Source organism: Bombina bombina, chromosome 8, assembly GCF_027579735.1.
Source record: "Bombina bombina isolate aBomBom1 chromosome 8, aBomBom1.pri, whole genome shotgun sequence".
Lineage (NCBI taxonomy): Eukaryota > Metazoa > Chordata > Amphibia > Anura > Bombinatoridae > Bombina > Bombina bombina.
This window is the reverse complement of record NC_069506.1, coordinates 144,664,513-144,684,934: the sequence shown is the minus strand read 5'-3', so window position 1 is coordinate 144,684,934 and position 20,422 is coordinate 144,664,513. Positions and strand designations below refer to the sequence as shown.

The following is a 20,422-nucleotide window of genomic DNA, read 5'->3' as shown; positions in this document are numbered from 1 at the left end:
TTGAATGTTTTTATAATTTGGCACTGTGTAACCTGTATTGTTATTTTTGTTATTACACATAGAAAATTGAATGCTGTCTTTGGGTTCTAATATCTGAATTCACACTCTGAAGAGACAAGGTTAAAAGGCACGTTACCTAATTGTTAATTTTGTGTCTTCCAGAAGTGTTTGTCTGTTTCCCTAGGGCAAATATCTCCAATTCAACAGACAGACAGGGTAAGATACTGTCATTTGAGCAGTATCAAACAACCCCTTGGGTGTAATGTAGTGTTGATTATAACACAAGAGAGAGTACCACTTTACAGCAAAAAGGAACGCCAGGAGGAGTTCGGAATTCCCACAGTCAGAATTTTACTTTGTAAGTTTAGGATTTCTGGGTTTAATTCTTGTTATTTTTATAATTATTTTAAATTGTGCATGTCTATTATATAATTACCTTGTATTTACTATCTAATTTCATGTACTTCTCTTAAAAAAAAATTAAGTGAACATTTTTTTTTTTCAGATTAAAAAATAAATTGAATCAGATTTGTCTTTGTGCTCTAGTAACTGAATTCACAGCTTCTAAATAAATTAGATAATAGAAGTAAATTAGAAAGTTAGCTTATATAGACATGTACAATAAAATGATATGGTAATATAATGGCTTACAACTCTATGGATCATTTGTAATTCAGTATACAACTTTAACAGGAGTCGTTGACCAGGACTTGCTGTCACTTCAACTCACAATATTTGGTTCCTGTTTCCAAGTTTGCATTCCGGATCTGAGGTTTGTGAGCACACATCGCTACCATGCTACTACTAACACCCACCCACCCTGTGGAGTCCAGAGGATCGGACAGAGGGAGGTGTCTGGAATTCATCAACAGCCACTATGATTTGCAACTGGGAGTACCGCATATTGTATTAATTAATTACCAGCGGATTCCTTTGAGCTGTCACCATTGTCACGCATCTGACCTCTGGATACGGGGAGGCGAGTCAGGTGATTCTACTCTCACAGTCTGAGCCTCTACACATCACAAATGCACGCTGGATGTGCTCGCTGAAAGTTTGGAGATAACGCTCACAGAGTAACAACCTTTGAGGTAACTAAGGTAACCTTATGCCCAAACCAACTTAGCGATCCCTCTGGACGCGGTCTGATCCGCTGAGGGGACATCTGTATTGACACTATATTAAGGTTCTTACTCTATAAACACCTCTGCCATATTGTCGCCATTGGTGACTGTGGTTGCCTTCCTGCATTACCCACTCATCTTGCTTTTAAAGAAGCCGAGACTGTGTTCTGTGTTTTTAGAAATGCAGAGATTTTAATTTGTGTTTTTTTACTTTGTTGCTGTATATGAACATTGTTGGGAGACGTGCCTACTTTTATCTGTGTAATTGTGTCTAGATACATTTTATATACTTTTTTGACCTCACATTAAATACTATTTGTATATACACTTTACAGATCATAATATTATTTTATTTAGTATCCGTGTGTGACTGATACCCTGGCTACCCCGACTGGGTAGCTCCGCCAAGAGGGGTCCTGCTTCCTCCCTGCCGACTGCAGCTATGTAGCCGGCAAGTGACCACAGCCAGTAGCCCATCATGATGCCTGGACCACACTAGTATTCAGGGTCCCACCCTGTGGCAGACTCCGGCTACCCGACTAGGTAGCTCTGCCAGAGAGTCCTTCCTCTACCTGGAACAAGCCGCTATGTAGCCGAGAGAGTGATTATAGCAGGAGCCCAACCAAATAACTAGACAGACTAGCATTCAGGTGAAACAAGAATTGATTTTATTGGGAAACACACACTCCTTTTATACACAAAGGGTCTTATCTCGCTCCCAAATCTCCCGCCATTCCCGCCCTTCCAGACAGGCTGGTGTCTGACATAGCAGCCACCATCCCACAGAGTACTAAGACACAGAGCTGGTAGTTTCTGCGTGATTCATTACTGGGGACCGGAGTTACGACCCGGTAAAGATAGGGGGTAAGGGTGTCCAAAACCCCCCATTCCCAAAGGAGCTCCCCTCAGGCAATAACCGCACTTCTTGTCCTCCCTAGGGGCTACCAATCCCCCAAAGAGCAGAGCTCTGAGGCAAAGGGCCGCTGGAGCGACCAGGGTAACGTTAGCGGGTGTCCAGCGTGAAGCGGCCGACCGGGAGTTCCAGGAGCCAGGCCAGCCTGAGAGGGGATAGGCGGGTATCCGTTGCGGTGCGGCCATTCCAAGAGCCCGGCCAGCCTAGAAGGGTTTTTCTGGTCAGAGATCAGCTCTCCTCTGACAGAGTACTCATGGCAAAAACAACATCAAGCATGAATCTGGGAGATTGCGTAAGCCATGAAAAGGCCAAATCCGGTGGGGGGTTAGTCTTGGTGGTCTGGTATCCGTGATATCGTGCTTTTAGCGCTGCTTCACTTTCTTTCTGACTACGAAATGAAACATATTTTGGGAAATGCTGATTTTTCTAAGTACTTTGGAATGTACTGTCGGTACATAGATTACCTCTTCCTGTTCTATGAATGACCTGACCAATTTCGTAAATGGGTTAAATCAAATTGATTCTAGTATAAGGTTTACAATGAATGCGAGTTACTCACATATTAATTTTTTAGATATAATGGTAATAAAACAGGAGGACAAATTGCTGCTTGATTCTAGTTTTCACCCTAGGAAACTGTTGGAAAGTTTGCCGGTGAGTCAATTTTGCATGGTAAGAAGAATAGTGATGAACCCTAAAGATAGAAAGAAGAGAGAAGCAGAAGTGTTTAATAGATTTTCTGATAGGGGATACCAGCATTCGTGTATAACCAAGGCAAGGATGGAGAAATCTGGGAATAAGAGTATAACTAGTCTCAATGAACCACCTTCTTTGTGTGTGTTTACTCCCACATAAAATTTACCTTGGTTTAGGATGAAAAAAAGCAATATATAAGCAATGGATTATTATACACAGTGATCCAACACTGCACAAAGTTGTGGGTGTTCATCCTCTGATTGGATTCAGGAAGGGCAAGAGTCTAAAGGACTTCTTGGTAAGAACATATCCTATTGGATGTTATATTCAAAGGAGTTGGGAAACAAAACTGGGATGCTATCCCTCTGATGGTTGTGTGACCTGCAATAGCCTAATAGGTGATTCTTTTGGGCACCCACGTACTGGAAGAAGGATGATGCTAAAGCATAGGTTAACATGCTCATTAGCGATGGTGGTATACAACATTAAATTCCCATGTGGGCTGTTGTATGTGGGTAAGAGGGAGCGCCCCCTGAAGGCCAGAATCGCAAATCATAAATCTACTTATAGGCAAGCATTAAAACAGGTTCAAGTGAGCATCCAGTGGCATTACAGCTTTTGGAAGCTAGGCATGGCGTAGCCGACCTAAGATGCATGCCGATTTATCAAGTAAAGAGGCATCCAAGAGGAGGCGACACTAAAAGACAAGTCCTCTGCAGGGAGACAGAATGGATCTATAGGTTGCAGACCCTATTTCCTTGGGGCCTGAATAAGAAGGTACCCCTGGCATGCTTTTTAAATGAAAGATAGTACAAATTGTACTGAGGTTTATAAACTACTGTCTGTGTAAATGGAGTACTTAGATAGATGATGACACTCTTAGTTGTATATAGTTTGTTTTTTTATGTTAAACTGCAAGTGATATTTATGATCTGGGTCTGAATGAATAGGATTAATAAGCGCACCAAAATTTTTATAAAAAAAGAATTCCTTTCTTTTTGTTTATTATTGTCAATATGACAGTATTATGTTGTATATACGGTCACTATGGCAACCGCTATGGACGAATATAAAAGATGGTTCCTAGGACTTGAATGCTGTATAGATAGATAGATAGATAGATAGATAGATAGATAGATCTAGGACATGTGAAAACAAAAGGACAGCGCAACCCAGATTCAGGTGTTTTTTTTATTCAAAACATCAATAGCACATTCAAATTACACTTACTAGATGTAAGTTATTTTGCGCAAATAGACAATAAAAGTCCAGTAGAGATCCCCCTGTTAGCCGCTGTTCCCGAATTTCAGTCAAGTACACCGTCAGCATTCAAAACGCTGCAGTCTACCTACGGATCCTTGAAACGGACATAAAAAAGTTGAACGCGTTTCTCCCGGAGTACGCCCAGGCTCTCTCAAGAGAAACATGTCCTAGATCCGCTTCTGAGCTTGTGGAGGAAAAACCTACGAGACTGGAAACGGCAGCACCACCTGTTCTGGAGGTCGGATTTACTTGAACTGTGAAATCCTGTTCGCTTGAGCCTCACACTGCTTAATAGTGTCTACTAACTGTAAGATCTTAGTACAGTATTTTTTACCTAATTTGGACTGTCTCATATGCTGTCTAAACAGCCCTGTGTCTTATTAACATTGCCTTATTAACACTGTTTAACATGCTGCTATATTAACGCTGTGTGTTACAAATACTGTGTTTTATAATGACTTGTTTATGTGTATAACTAACCTTTTATGTGCTAGCCTGGCAATAAGTTTAGTGTTTGGCTTACTCATAGATTACCTAGCTAGAGTAAGCGCTGCTATTTTTCCTGTATTTTTCTCAGGTACCGTTTGTAGATAGATAGATAGGATAGATAGATAGTGTAGTTGTCCCCACACCATCCCCCTCCAGGGGTTTGTTAGCTAGGGCCCCCCATGTTCCACCTTTTTTTTCCTATTGTGTAAATCCCCGTCCCTCGTCTATTCTGAATTTGTATTGTTTAAAAAGATAGCTAATCCCTTTGTTACTAATTCCTCAGCTTTGCATAACCAACACAGTTTATTAATACACTTTTAGATATGTAATTACCTTGTATCTAAGTCTCTGCCTTTTAGCAAATCATTGCTGACTCCTAGGTAACTCCATGGGAGTGAGCACAATGTTAACTATGTTGCACACATGAACTAGCATTGACTGTGAAAAGCTGTCAAAATGCACTGAGAGAAGAGGTGGCATTCAAATGCTTAGAAATTAGCATATGAGCCTACCTAGGTTTAGCTTTCAACAAAAAATACCAAGAGAACAAAGCAAATTGGATTATAAAAGTAAATTGGAAAGTTGTTTAAAAATTGCATGCCCTATCTGAATCATGAGTTTAATTTTGACTAGACTGTCCCTTTAAAACATTTTTCTGTAGTGCAGGGCCCCCTCCCACTCCCTCTGTTACACACAGAGTCACTGTCTGTAACGATCAGGCATCTGCTTTAATATGGAACCAGGGTACCGATTGCGCTCCGGTTCCATATGCCAGTGACGTGCAGTGACATCAGAGGCTGGTGAGGCAGTGGCAGGATATGCCTTCATTCTTTAGATATCCTTTGTTGAAGAAATAGCAATGCACATGGGTGAGCCAATCACATGAGGTATCTATGTGCAGCCACCAATCAGCAGCTACTGAGCATATTTAGATATGATTTTCAACACAGGACATCAAAATAATGAAGAAAATTAGATATTAGATGTAAATTGGAAAGTTATTTAAATTTGCATATGGGTTTCATATGGGTTTCATGTCCCTTTAAATGGTGTCTTGGAAAACTGGTCAACTTAGTAAACATCTGATTTTAGTTTAAAGGATTGTAACAGAAACTCTTGCCAGATAACACAATGCTTGCTCTGATTATGAGATCTAGAAATCCATGCCCATTAAAATATGTTTAAAACATACTTTTTACTTTAATGCTGCAAATTATGCTTATAGATTCTTTCATTACATAAGGGATGAGAGTCAGAGGGGGAGGAAGAGAGACAGAGAGAGAAAGAGACCATGGGGGAGAATAACACATAAGGAGAGAGATGGATAGATAGAGTGAGACACACACACACACACACACACACAAGGGGGTGTGGGGGAGAGGGACCACAGAATTTTAAAGTAATAAAACAGCAGAGCTACAGAGTTCAGAAAATGAGTCTATAATTTAGTGTGAAGTACAGAGGCAAGCTGCTAAGTTAGTGGGTGTAAAGTTTGAGTAAACAAAATACAAAAACGACCCTGCTGTAAAAGAGTAAACAAACACTAACCCACATTCATTAAATTATCATTTTCACTAACAGAATCCCTATCAGTAAAATCTTACTTTAATAAGATGTGGTTGAAACAGTGCAGTGCTCTCTGTGCCTCTCTCCTGCTCTGTAAGGATTCAGGAAGTGACAGTGGAACATTCCACTGCACTTAGAGGGGAAGAACAGAACTCTCTTTTTCACTTTAGCAAAGCTGGCAGCTTCACAGGACAGCAACAAAATATATGAAAGTTGTTTTTTTCCGTTTTTGTTTTGTTTTATATGATTTAACATCCAGCCCCAACCCTATGTTCCACTTACTAATGCCTCTCGCTGGATTGGTTCAGCCCAAATAGGACTGCCTCAAATAAGCAGTTAATGGGCCATGCAATGATCTTAACCACTTTCATCCAGTAGATGGCGCAGCATGTTGTGTAATGGTGGGCAGACCTGCTTGTGCCTCTTCATTACACAACATATAGCTGTGAGAAAAAAAAATGCTGGGAAAAAAAAAATTACAATTTTTTTTTAAAGCCAATAAAAAAAAATATATTTTTGCCCATATGAGAGGTGAAGCACTGCCTCACCTGCCTCTAGTGACTGCACATCACTGCCATATGCAGCAGATGCCTGGAGCTCAGGAACTCCAGCTTTCGGCTCTAACTTACAGCCAAAATTGCTGGAGCTTCCTGCAGCTCCGACGTGTGTGTGTATATGTGTGTGTATATGTGTGTATATGTGTGTGTATATGTGTGTGTATATGTGTGTATATGTGTGTATATGTGTGTGTATATGTGTGTGTATATGTGTATATATATATATATATATATATATATATATATATATTGATAATAGAAGTAATTAGAAAGTTGTTTACAATCACAGGCTCTATATGAATCATGAAATAAATTTTCGGGGTTTCATATTTCTTTAAGAATCCCTCTCACTTACGGAACTTCACTATTGCGGTTTTTATTCCTTTATCCTGAGGTAATTACAGCTTAGGCTGACAAGACTTAACAACTTGGACTATATCCTTTGATTATTAATATATTTGCTGCAAAATGTATATATTTATTGTAAAAATTGGGACATTTGAACACAGCATCAACTATATACACACAATTTACTTTTTTATTATGTTCATTATCTTTTTGTGAGTTGTTCACACAGTGATTGTATTTATTAATTTACAATTAAAGGGATATTCTTTCAATGTTTGTTGTACAAATTATAAGTAAAATTCTGCAATTAATATGTGCTTTGGATTGCTTAACGGGACAGTCTAGTTCAAAACAAACTTTCATTATTCAGATAGGGCATGTCATTTTAAACAATTTTCCAATTTACTTCTATCACCAATTTTGCTTTGTTCTCTTGGTATTCTTAGTTGAAAGCTAAACCTAGGAGGTTCATATGCTAATTTCTAAGCCCTTGAAGGCCACATCTTATTTCAGGGCATTTTGACAGCTTTTCACCACCAGTGGGTGTTAGTTCATGTGTTTCATATAGATAACACTGTGCTCATGCACGTGGGAGTTCCTATGAGCCAGCACTGATTGGCTAAAATGCAAGTCTGTCAAAAGAACTAAAATAATGGGCAGTTTGCAGAAGCTTAGATACAAGATAATCACAGAGGTAAAAAAAAGTGTATTAATATAACTGTGTTGGTTATGCAAAACTAGGAAATGGGTAATAAAAGGATTATCTATCTTTTAAGACAAATATTCTAGTGTAGACTGTCCCTTTAAGTAATGTTTATAAGTAACAGAAAATGTGGTAACATTACAAAGTATTACACTGCCCAAATAACTTCTTCATAATACCACCTGGCTGGAAAACAATATTCTGTTGAGAAGACGGCTATTATGTATATACATTCTCACAAATAGGACCAGCATTCCTTCCCTGCTGTGGCCCATCAGGGACAATATACTAGAAGTCTAGTGTTGGCCTGTCATTATAATACTACAGATAAATGCATGCTCTGATCCATATAGATGACTCTTTATAAGATGCACACATTATCAAGTTTAAGAGTGGGTTTATTTGTTAAAAAAAAAATGACACTTCAATTTTAAACAACCTACCAATTCACTTCAATTATCTAAATATGCAATTGTTTTATAGGCACAATTTGAGGCAACAGCTTCTACTAAGCATGTGAAAGAATTCACAGATTATACATATGCGTTTGGTGATTGGCTGATGGCTGTCACATGATGCAGAGGGAAGGAACATTTTTATTATGCATTTCTTGATTATGCAATTGTGTGTATAAATGGTCCTTTAAATTTATTTCCAATTATTTAGTGTGTGATCAGGTTTACATACAGAAATACACTCTCTGTATGAGGAGTCATCACATCAAGTGTGACTTCTATTTCAGTACAAATATGGAGCGTAAACATTATTTTGGCTGTTTCGGTTACATGGTTATTTTTGTTCTCATGCATGTCATGTTTGTTCATAGATCACAGCTTTTAAAAACAAGACCACAAACAGACACACCAAAAACCATAATAGAACTTTTCTTCAATGTGTGTCTGCTCAAATTTTTTGCATATTTAACATTCTTACGATCAGAATTATCATAGCCCTTAGACAACAATAATAGTAATAATCACAACTATAAAAGGAAACTAGAAATGTCACCGACCCCAAGTCAATGGCAACAAGGACTCCCAACAGATGCACAGTTACAGCAATAAGGCTACAAACAAATTGGTTTAGACTGTTTGGTGGTCATAGGTAAGAAGAACCTGTGAGAGCAACCACCAGGTCAATGCACTATTTGCGTTTTGTAAGCATTACATCGCCAACATCCCACACTGATAAAGGAATTGAAGTGAGCTGGTGGCCATCAGAGGACACTAACACTAGGCCTTCAGCCACATTCATATGTCAGGAAGTGCGGGGGTCATAGGCAAGCGGTTGGAGGTGCAGGGCCACAGTGCTCCTCATGTAGCCCCTGTGGTGGTCTATTCCAATACCCAGGCAGCAAAAGGGTCATAAATTACAGGCAACGTCTTAATCATCATTGCTTTCTTTTAGTGGCAGCAAAGGTATTAACTGCTGTTGCAATGTACATTAGTGACACCAAAGGTATTGGCAGCATGTGTGACCGCATCAGTAACAGATCACATGCACTTAGAAAATGTTAGCACAACTCAGTGAAAAAAAAAAACACACATTTTTGTTAAAACAGATTGAATTGTAAAAATGCATATCAAACAAAACACCTTGAGATTAGTAAATAAAATGTTTAGATGTGCGTAATGAAAACAACTTTGTAGTATATTTTCTTTACATGAAAAGGGGGCAAAATTTATTTAAAAAAACATAATTTATGCTTACCTGATAAATTTATTTCTCTTGTAGTGTATCCAGTCCACGGATCATCCATTACTTATGGGATATTAACTCCTCCCCAACAGGAAGTGCAAGAGGATTCACCCAGCAGAGCTGCTATATAGCTCCTCCCCTAACTGCCATTACCAGTCATTCGACCGAAAACATGCAGAGAAAGGAAAACCATAGGGTGCAGTGGTGACTGTAGTTTAATGGAAAAATTACCTGCCTTAAAGTGACAGGGCGGGCCGTGGACTGGATACACTACAAGAGAAATAAATTTATCAGGTAAGCATAAATTATGTTTTCTCTTGTTAAGTGTATCCAGTCCACGGATCATCCATTACTTATGGGATACCAATACCAAAGCTAAAGTACACGGATGACGGGAGGGACAGGCAGGCTCTTTATACGGAAGGAACCACTGCCTGAAGAACCTTTCTCCCAAAAACAGCCTCCGAAGAAGCAAAAGTGTCAAATTTGTAAAATTTGGAAAAAGTATGAAGAGAAGACCAAGTTGCAGCCTTGCAAATCTGTTCAACAGAAGCCTCATTCTTAAAGGCCCAAGTGGAAGCCACAGCTCTAGTAGAATGTGCTGTAATTCTTTCAGGAGGCTGCTGTCCAGCAGTCTCATAGGCTAACCGTATTATGCTACGAAGCCAAAAGGAGAGAGAGGTAGCCGAAGCTTTTTGACCTCTCCTCTGACCAGAATAAACGACAAACAGGGAAGACGTTTGTCGAAAATCCTTAGTTGCCTGTAGATAAAATTTCAGGGCACGGACTACATCTAGATTGTGTAGCAGACGTTCCTTTTTCGAAGAAGGATTAGGACACAAAGATGGAGCCACAATCTCTTGATTGATATTCCTGTTAGTGACCACCTTAGGTAGGAACCCAGGTTTAGTACGCAGAACTACCTTGTCTGAATGAAAAATCAGATAAGGAGAATCACAATGTAAGGCAGATAAATCAGAGACTCTTCGAGCCGAGGAAATCGCCATTAAAAACAGAACTTTCCAAGATAACAACTTGATATCAATGGAATGAAGGGGTTCAAACGGAACCCCCTGTAAAACATTAAGAACTAAGTTCAAACTCCATGGTGGAGCAACAGTTTTAAACACAGGCTTGATCCTAGCTAAAGCCTGACAAAAAGCTTGAACGTCCGGAACTTCTGACAGACGTTTGTGTAAAAGAATGGACAGAGCTGAAATCTGTCCCTTTAAGGAACTAGCGGATAAACCCTTTTCTTAACCTTCTTGTAGAAAAGACAATATCCTCGGAATCCTAACCTTACTCCATGAGTAACTCTTGGATTCGCACCAATATAAGTATTTGCGCCATATCTTATGGTAAATCTTTCTGGTAACAGGCTTCCTAGCCTGTATTAAGGTATCAATAACTGACTCAGAAAAACCACGTTTTGATAAAATCAAGCGTTCAATTTCCAAGCAGTCAGCTTCAGAGAAATTAGATTTTGATGTTTGAAGGGACCCTGGATCAGAAGGTCCTGTTTCAGAGGTAGCGACCAAGGTGGACAGGATGACATGTCCACTAGATCTGCATACCAAGTCCTGCGTGGCCATGCAGGCGCTATTAGAATCACTGATGCTCTCTCCTGTTTGATTCTGGCAATCAATCGAGGAAGCATCGGGAAGGGTGGAAACACATAAGCCATCCCGAAGGTCCAAGGTGCTGTCAAAGCATCTATCAGAACCGCTCCCGGATCCCTGGATCTGGACCCGTAACGAGGAAGCTTGGCTTTCTGTCGAGACGCCATGAGATCTATCTCTGGTTTGCCCCAACGTCGAAGTATTTGGGCAAAGACCTCCGGATGAAGTTCCCACTCCCCCGGATGAAAAGTCTGACGACTTAAGAAATCTGCCTCCCAGTTCTCCACTCCCGGGATGTGGATTGCTGACAGGTGGCAAGAGTGAGACTCTGCCCAGCGAATTATCTTTGATACTTCCATCATTGCTAGGGAGCTTCTTGTCCCTCCCTGATGGTTGATGTAAGCTACAGTCGTGATGTTGTCCGACTGAAACCTGATGAACCCCCGAGTTGTTAACTGGGGCCAAGCCAGAAGGGCATTGAGAACTGCTCTCAATTCCAGAATGTTTATTGGTAGGAGACTCTCCTCCTGATTCCATTGTCCCTGAGCCTTCAGAGAATTCCAGACAGCGCCCCAACCTAGTAGGCTGGCGTCTGTTGTTACAATTGTCCAGTCCGGCCTGCTGAATGGCATCCCCCTGGACAGATGTGGCCGAGAAAGCTACCATAGAAGAGAATTTCTGGTCTCTTGATACAGATTCAGAGTAGGGGACAAGTCTGAGTAAACCCCATTCCACTGACTTAGCATGCACAATTGCAGCGGTCTGAGATGTAGGCGTGCAAAGGGTACTATGTCCATTGCTGCTACCATTAAGCCGATCACCTCCATGCATTGAGCTACAGACGGGTGTTGAATGGAATGAAGGACACGGCATGCATTTTGAAGCTTTGTTAACCTGTCTTCTGTCAGGTAAATCTTCATTTCTACAGAATCTATAAGAGTCCCCAAGAAGGGAACTCTTGTGAGTGGAAAGAGAGAACTCTTCTTTTCGTTCACCTTCCATCCATGCGACCTTAGAAATGCCAGTACTAACTCTGTATGAGACTTGGCAGTTTGAAAGCTTGAAGCTTGTATCAGAATGTCGTCTAGGTACGGAGCTACCGCAATTCCTCGCGGTCTTAGTACCGCCAGAAGAGCACCCAGAACCTTTGTGAAGATTCTCGGAGCCGTAGCCAATCCGAATGGAAGAGCTACAAACTGGTAATGCCTGTCTAGAAAGGCAAACCTTAGATACCGGTAAAGATCTTTGTGAATCGGTATGTGAAGGTAAGCATCCTTTAAATCCACTGTGGTCATGTACTGACCCTTTTGGATCATGGGTAAAATTGTCCGAATAGTTTCCATTTTGAACGATGGAACTCTTAGGAATTTGTTTAGGATCTTTAAATCCAAGATTGGCCTGAAAGTTCCCTCTTTTTTGGGAACCACAAACAGATTTGAGTAAAACCCTTGTCCTTGTTCCGACCGCGGAACCGGATGGATCACTCCCATTAATAAAAGATCTTGTACGCAGCGTAGAAACGCCTCTTTCTTTACTTGGTTTGTTGACAACCTTGACAGATGAAATCTCCCTCTTGGGGGAGAGAATTTGAAGTCTAGAAGGTATCCCTGAGATATGATCTCTAACGCCCAGGGATCCTGGACATCTCTTGCCCAAGCCTGGGCGAAGAGAGAAAGTCTGCCCCCCACTAGATCCGTTCCCGGATCGGGGGCCCTCGATTCATGCTGTCTTAGGGGCAGCAGCAGGTTTCCTGGCCTGCTTGCCCTTGTTCCAGGACTGGTTAGGTCTGCAGCCTTGTCTGTAGCGAGCAACAGCTCCTTCCTGTTTTGGTGCAGAGGAAGTTGATGCTGCTCCTGCTTTGAAATTACGAAAGGAACGAAAATTAGACTGTCTAGCCTTAGGTTTGGCTCTGTCTTGAGGCAGGGCATGGCCTTTACCTCCTGTAATGTCAGCGATAATTTCTTTCAACCCGGGCCCGAATAAGGTCTGCCCTTTGAAAGGTATATTAAGCAATTTAGATTTAGAAGTAACGTCAGCTGACCAGGATTTTAGCCACAGTGCTCTGCGTGCCTGAATGGCGAATCCGGAATTCTTAGCCGTAAGTTTAGTTAAATGTACTACGGCATCTGAAATAAATGAGTTAGCTAACTTAAGGGCTTTAAGCTTGTGTGTAATCTCATCTAATGGAGCTGATTCAAGTGTCTCTTCCAGAGACTCAAACCAAAATGCTGCTGCAGCCGTGACAGGCGCAATGCATGCAAGAGGTTGCAATATAAAACCTTGTTGAACAAACATTTTCTTAAGGTAACCCTCTAACTTTTTATCCATTGGATCTGAAAAGGCACAGCTATCCTCCACCGGGATAGTGGTACGCTTAGCTAAAGTAGAAACTGCTCCCTCCACCTTAGGGACCGTTTGCCATAAGTCCCGTGTGGTGGCGTCTATTGGAAACATCTTTCTAAATATCGGAGGGGGTGAGAACGGCACACCGGGTCTATCCCACTCCTTAGTAACAATTTCAGTAAGTCTCTTAGGTATAGGAAAAACGTCAGTACTCGCCGGTACCGCAAAATATTTATCCAACCTACACATTTTCTCTGGTATTGCAACTGTGTTACAATCATTCAGAGCCGCTAACACCTCCCCTAGTAATACACGGAGGTTTTCCAGCTTAAATTTAAAATTTGAAATATCTGAATCCAGTTTGTTTGGATCAGAACCGTCACCCGCAGAATGAAGCTCTCCGTCCTCATGTTCTGCAAATTGTGACGCAGTGTCTGACATGGCCCTAATATTATCAGCGCACTCTGTTCTCACCCCAGAGTGATCACGCTTACCTCTTAGTTCTGGTAATTTAGCCAAAACTTCAGTCATAACAGTAGCCATATCCTGTAATGTGATTTGTAATGGCCGCCCAGATGTACTCGGCGCTACAATATCACGCACCTCCCGAGCGGGAGATGCAGGTACTGACACGTGAGGCGAGTTAGTCGGCATAACTCTCCCCTCGTTGTTTGGTGAAATATGTTCAATTTGTACAGATTGACTTTTATTTAAAGTAGCATCAATACAGTTAGTACATAAATTTCTATTGGGCTCCACTTTGGCTTTAGCACATATAGCACAGATATCTTCCTCTGAATCAGACATGTTTAACACACTAGCAAATAAACTAGCAACTTGGAAATACTTTTCAAGTAATTTACTATAATATGAAAACGTACTGTGCCTATAAGAAGCACAGAAAAAGTTATGACAGTTGAAAATTAATAAACTGAAAAGTTAGAGCATCAAATCTTTGTAAAAAACACAATTTTAGCAAAGGATTGCTCCCATTAGCAAAGGATAACTAACCCTGATAGCTAACAGTGAGAGAGATCAGTAAACTGTCATAAATTAAATAAAACGACTGCCAAGTGGAAAAAAATAGTGCCCAAAACATTTTTTCACCCAGTACCTCAGAAAATTAAACGATTTTACATGCCAGCAAAAAACGTTTAACATTAATAAATTGAGTGTTATTAAAAAGCCTGTTGCTAGTCCCTGCAAATTAGGCTAAAGTTTTATGCATACAGTATAATTCCAGTGAAGTGCCATTCCCCAGAATACTGAAGTGTAAAATATACATACATGACAGCCTGATACCAGTTGCTGCTACTGCATTTAAGGCTGAGTTTACATTATATCGGTATGGCAGAATTTTCTCATCAATTCCATTGTCAGAAAATAATAAGCTGCTACATACCTCTTTGCAGATTAATCTGCCCGCTGTCCCCTGATCTGAAGTTTACCTCTCCTCAGATGGCCGAGAAACAGCAATATGATCTTAACTACTCCGGCTAAAATCATAGAAAAACTCAGGTAGATTCTTCTTCAAATTCTACCAGAGAAGGAATAACACACTCCGGTGCTATTATAAAATAACAAACTTTTGATTGAAGGTATGAAACTAAGTATAATCACCACAGTCCTCTCACACATCCTATCTATTCGTTGGGTGCAAGAGAATGACTGGTAAAGGCAGTTAGGGGAGGAGCTATATAGCAGCTCTGCTGGGTGAATCCTCTTGCACTTCCTGTTGGGGAGGAGTTAATATCCCATAAGTAATGGATGATCCGTGGACTGGATACACTTAACAAGAGAAATATGGATTTTCTCATATTGACAACTTGAAATGCTGATTTAAGGCTAACTCTTCTAGATATATTTCCCTAATTGACCAACTGATAAAAGCAGTGAGTATGTAATGCAACCCCTTCCCTTGCGCAAGAGAAGGGCCTGTCAATCACCATGAGCGAGCATATACGGGTGATTTCTCTCCGCCCATTTAAAGCCGGATTAGTCATTGCCGACATGTGAAGAGAGGATCTCCGGGCGGGGGAAGCTGCTCCGGCTGTGAAGAAGAGAGAGGTAAGTTTTTTTTTTAAACAAAACGGCTGCTTTCTAAACTTTGATGAATGAAAGTGCCCCTGTTTTTAATAGTATTTTTAAAAACCGGGCTTTCATTCATCAAAGTTTACCTTCACTTTACCTTTTCTGTTGTGCAATAGAAAATATTTACTTTCCCTTTAAAAACAGAGAGCTCAAGAGTTTTATAAAACAAACTCAAATTTACAGTTAATGATTTATGGGTCAAGTTGTAAAGGTTTTAAAGTCCCCACATAGATAAAAAAAAAATGTCTTTTAAAACATATCCGGGTTATATTCAGCTGATAATCAATATCTCCCTTCAGCCACCTTGATCTCTTCACTTTTCAGCTGCAACAAGGGAAGTACTGAAAGGTATGTGTGACGTCTATTAATGCTGGTAAAATTATTAACAGGGTTTTTACCTATCTGGAGACTCGTGCACACATACATACACATATACATATATTTTCCAGAGGAAACAATGACTTTAATGGATGATGATGTTTAGCTACAATACAGACATTCAACAATGAAGCAAAAAACTGAATGTAAATAAAACTAAATATAATTTGACAATAGCCCAGTGATAACAGTCAGTATGTATGGATTAAGAAAGGAACTACTGAACAAGAGAGTACATTGTACAAGCACACAACTGAAAATATTAAAGGGCCATTATAGTCAAAAAATGACATGCCCTACCTAATCAATTAGAGCATGTCATTTTAAGATTATTCGACCCTAGACTACTATGTGTTTAGCCCCCCTGTAAAGGGGTTAAACACTCACAGTAGAAATACCACTAGGGACTCGCAGAGCACTGCTGGTCCCAAGCAGAAAACAATGCTGATCCGATCAGCAGTGCCAATTGCACATCTGAGTCGTGCGATTAACACTGCTGATTGGATCAGCAGAGAGTTCTGCTTGGGACCAGCAGTGCTCTGCAAGCCCCGAGCAGTATTTCTACAGTGTGTTTGACGGATTAGAGCATGTCATTTTTCAACTATAATGGCCCTTTAAACAGTTTCAGAAAATTTGTGCCGTTTGTTTTGCTCACACAAGGGCCAACAACTGGAAAGAAAAAGCAGTGAAGAACCTAATTATTATTATTATCATCATCATCATCAGGTATTTGTAGAGCGCCAACAGATTCCGCAGCGCTGTAAACATAGTTGGTGTACAGGATAGCTTTTGTAGGGGTCAAGTGGGTAGAGGGCCCTGCCGAGAGTTTCACTGTTGTAGTCGGCTCTTATGGAGCGATCTGTAAACAGCTGGGCCCATAGGCTTACAATCTAAGGGGTTCAAGGGAAAAGCATATAATAATATGTATGTTCAAGGATCAGTGTTCTCCACAGAAAACTTTGCTAGCAATGTGGCTTTAGGCAGTAGCCGGGTGGGGGGCAGTGTAATATTTTTTAATATTAAACAATTTTCCGCTATGCAAAGCACAAATTAATTGCATTATTTAAAGGGATAGTAAAAAACAAAAATGTTATTGTTTAAAAATATAGATAATCCCTTTATTTGCTTTACCAACACAGTTATAGAAATATACTTTTTACCTACCTTGTATCTAAGCTCCTTATCTCAGATCTTTTGACAAACTTGCATTTCAGGCAATTAATGCTGACTTTTAAAAGGCACACTGAACCCAAATTTTTTCTTTCGTGATTCGGATAGAGCATGCAATGTTAAGCAACTTTCTAATTTACTCCTATTATCAATTTTTCTTTGTTCTCTTGCTATCTTTGAGAAAGAAGGCATCTAAGCTATTTTTTGGTTTAGGACCATGGAAAGCACTTGTTTATTGGTAGGTGAATTTACCAACCAATCAGCAAGAACACCACAGTGTGTTCACCAAAAATGGGCCGGCATCTAAACTTACATTCTTGCATTTCAAATAAAGATAACAAGAGAATGAAAATAATTTGATAATAGGAGTAAATTAGAAAGTTGCTTAAAATGGCATGCTCTATCTGAATCACGATAGAAAAAAAATTAGGTTCAGTGTCCCTTTAAATAACTCCACGTGAGTGAGACGTGCAGTGAACTGGCATATTGGTTATATTGGTTATATATGTTGATTGTCAAACATTTTTAGATTTGGAACATTTAAAGAATGGATTTTTGCTCTTATTGGAGCCTCAGTTTGTAATACACAGTGTAGATATGTAAAAGAAATTGTTAATGTGGAATAAGCTGGAAATTAACAAAGACTGAGAAATGGATGTCACTCATCTGCAACTTATATATTGTATTTTCCACTGGAACAAACTGTGTATTGTGAAGAATGTTCAATAAAAAATATTTCAATCTAAATAACTCCACGTGCGTAAGCACAATGCTATTTATATGCAACACATGAATTAACGCCCTCTAGCTGTGAAAAACTCTCAAATGCATTCAGATAAGAGGGGGCCTTCAAGGGCTTAGAAATTAGCATATGAGCCTACCTAGGTTTAGCTTTCAACTAAGACTACCAAGAGAACCAAGCTTATTTGATGATAAAAGTAAATTATAACGTTGTTTAAAATTGCATGCCCTATCTGAATCCTGAAAGTTTAATTTGCACTTTTCTATCCCTTTCACATAAATGTATTTTATGATAATGTGTGCAATAAAAATGAACATTTTTAATATTAGCCAATTTTAGCTTAATATTGGCTAAAATGTTATCCGGGCGCTGCACCCGCTAAAAATGTGTTGAGAACACTAAAAGATCTTGCCACAAATATCTTAACATCCTTTCTTCAATAATCAGCACACACTTTCTAGGTTAAAAATCAAAATACAAACAATCAATACCTAGGGAGGGATGAAACAACTGTACTTTCTTTACTCACAGATGTTCAAATCTACTGGAACCTTTCAAACTGAAGTGTTCACCACAGGAGCGAGGGAAAAATGTATAAAATAAACAAACATAGTAGGTGAATGGTTAAAACACAAGTGTGTGAAAGGCCACAGCAAAATGCTTTACTAAATTAACAGTGACCGTGAAATTGTTTGCTGCTCATAAATAAATAATGTAGAGGGATTTGTGGCCATTTTCCTGTGTAGAGTTAGCAGAAAGCTGTGAGTCCCACAAGCCTTAAAGGGACATTTAACACTTCCCTTAACATTATTTGCACTAGAAATCAGAATCCATCATCAAATCAGAATCCAGTCCTCGGACAGAAATTGCACGCGTGTGCAATTTCTGTCCGAGGACTGGATTCTGATTTGATGATGATTTAAAGAAGAAGGCAGCTACGTAACGGTGGGGGGAGTCCGGCTGCCATATTTACCCGGTATTACACACGTCACCGAAAGTGATTACTACAGAAGCAAGGCGGCATGGCAGGAGGGATATACTGCAGGCGGATCTTCGGTTCTTATATTTCTAGCGCAAATAATGTTAAGGGAAGTGTTGAATGTCCCTTTAATTAAGAGGGGGTGGGGTGGGGCACCCTCTGCTTCATTTGATTTTTGGAATATAGATGACATTGGAAGTTATTTTACAGTTTTATATAATGAGAATTTAAAGGACAAATAATGCATTTTGTATAAAATAGGTGCACATCCAATGTACATACATGCAAATGCATATTACATATTTATGAGAAACAAAAAAAAATTTGATTTGGAAGGAATAGATTTATAAATTATTTACAGAGATAAAACAAATTGCATGAATGGTCTATATTAAAAACAAACACACGAGCGCACACTAGGCAGAACAGTAATTCTTATAATTTGTATTTTTTGTTGTTGAAATCTTTTGAGTATTAAAAACAAATAATACAGTTTTATCCTTACATTCAAAGGGATATGAAACCCAAAAACTTTCTTTCACGATTCAAATAGAGCATGCAAATTTACTTCTGTTTTCAATTCGTCTTTGTTCTCTTGGTTTGTTGAAAAGCAGAGACATAAGATTAGGAGCCGGCCCATTTCTGAAGCACTGTATGGCAGCATGTTATCCCTTTGTAAGAGCACTAGATGGTAGCGCTATTTCCTGCCATATAGTGATCCAGATGCCTACCTAGGTATCTCCAACACAGAATATCATGGGAACGAAGCAAATTTGATAATAGAAGTAAATTGGAAACTTGTTTATATTGTATGGTCTATCTGAACCCCAAAATATTTTTTGGGGGGTTTCATATCCCTTTAACAGTAACAACAATAAAAGGAACAGTTGAAAATCAACCTATGGCTGTGTCTAATCTGTATATTGTAATGAGGACTCCCAGCCACGCCCACTCACAGCAGAAGTCTCAAAATATATCAAAAGATTCCTTGATTTGCATATTCCTTATGATCGTGCCCATCGGTAATACCCAAACCACATATATAACAACGTGCTGCACATCATACAAACAGTATTATGACAAATAAATAAATAAAACTATTTACTACATTATTTAAGAGTTGGTTGCGAATTAAGCACAAGTATGAATTTCTGAAACAAATAAAATAAGCAAGTTTAGTTCTTACCTTTTCAGCACAAGCCATCCCTATAGTCTGCGAAAATGCATCTTCTTCAAGCAAGTTAACACCAGTTCCCTAATCCAGTAGCAAATGTATAAAACTGAGGGTGTCTGCACACTGTCAGCAACTGATCCTTAATCCACATTAAAATACAATATTCAAACTGTATACAAATTCTTTTTTTCTTTTTGACACAATTTCCAATACAAGTACTGCAGCTCTTGGTATTTTCTTGATCATGTGATTAATTTCAAATCCTACTTGTCGATTAAGAACAAAGAAAATGTCATGCTCTGTTGATCCCACAATGAATCTACAGGATGAGAAAAAGAAAGAAACTGGAGTTAATTTCTATATTTAACATGTTTCTTCCAATACCAATAAAGATGTATTTAGCTGCATTCCTCTTCCCATATCTGGTACTCTGCAATGTATATGTTTCTAGGTCTGTGTATATAAGTTATGTAGGTAAACTGTGTACTCATTCAGCAAATAGAAAATAAAATAACAAAGAATATTGGTGCTTCTTAAAAGGACCAGCAAATACAGTAGAACTGCATAAT

At 39.4% G+C, this 20,422-nt stretch overlaps 1 protein-coding gene across 7 annotated transcripts in view; it reads right to left on the bottom strand.

Moving 5' to 3' along the window:
- Positions 1 to 20,422, bottom strand: part of EPN1 (epsin 1) — a 315,777-nt gene that overhangs the window by 226,134 nt on the left and 69,221 nt on the right. For all 7 annotated transcript variants that reach the window (XM_053690619.1, XM_053690620.1, XM_053690622.1 and 4 more), the window contains exon 2: positions 19,866 to 20,172. The gene's annotated coding sequence lies outside the window, so the exon portion shown is untranslated. The remainder of the gene's footprint in view (positions 1 to 19,865; positions 20,173 to 20,422) is intronic.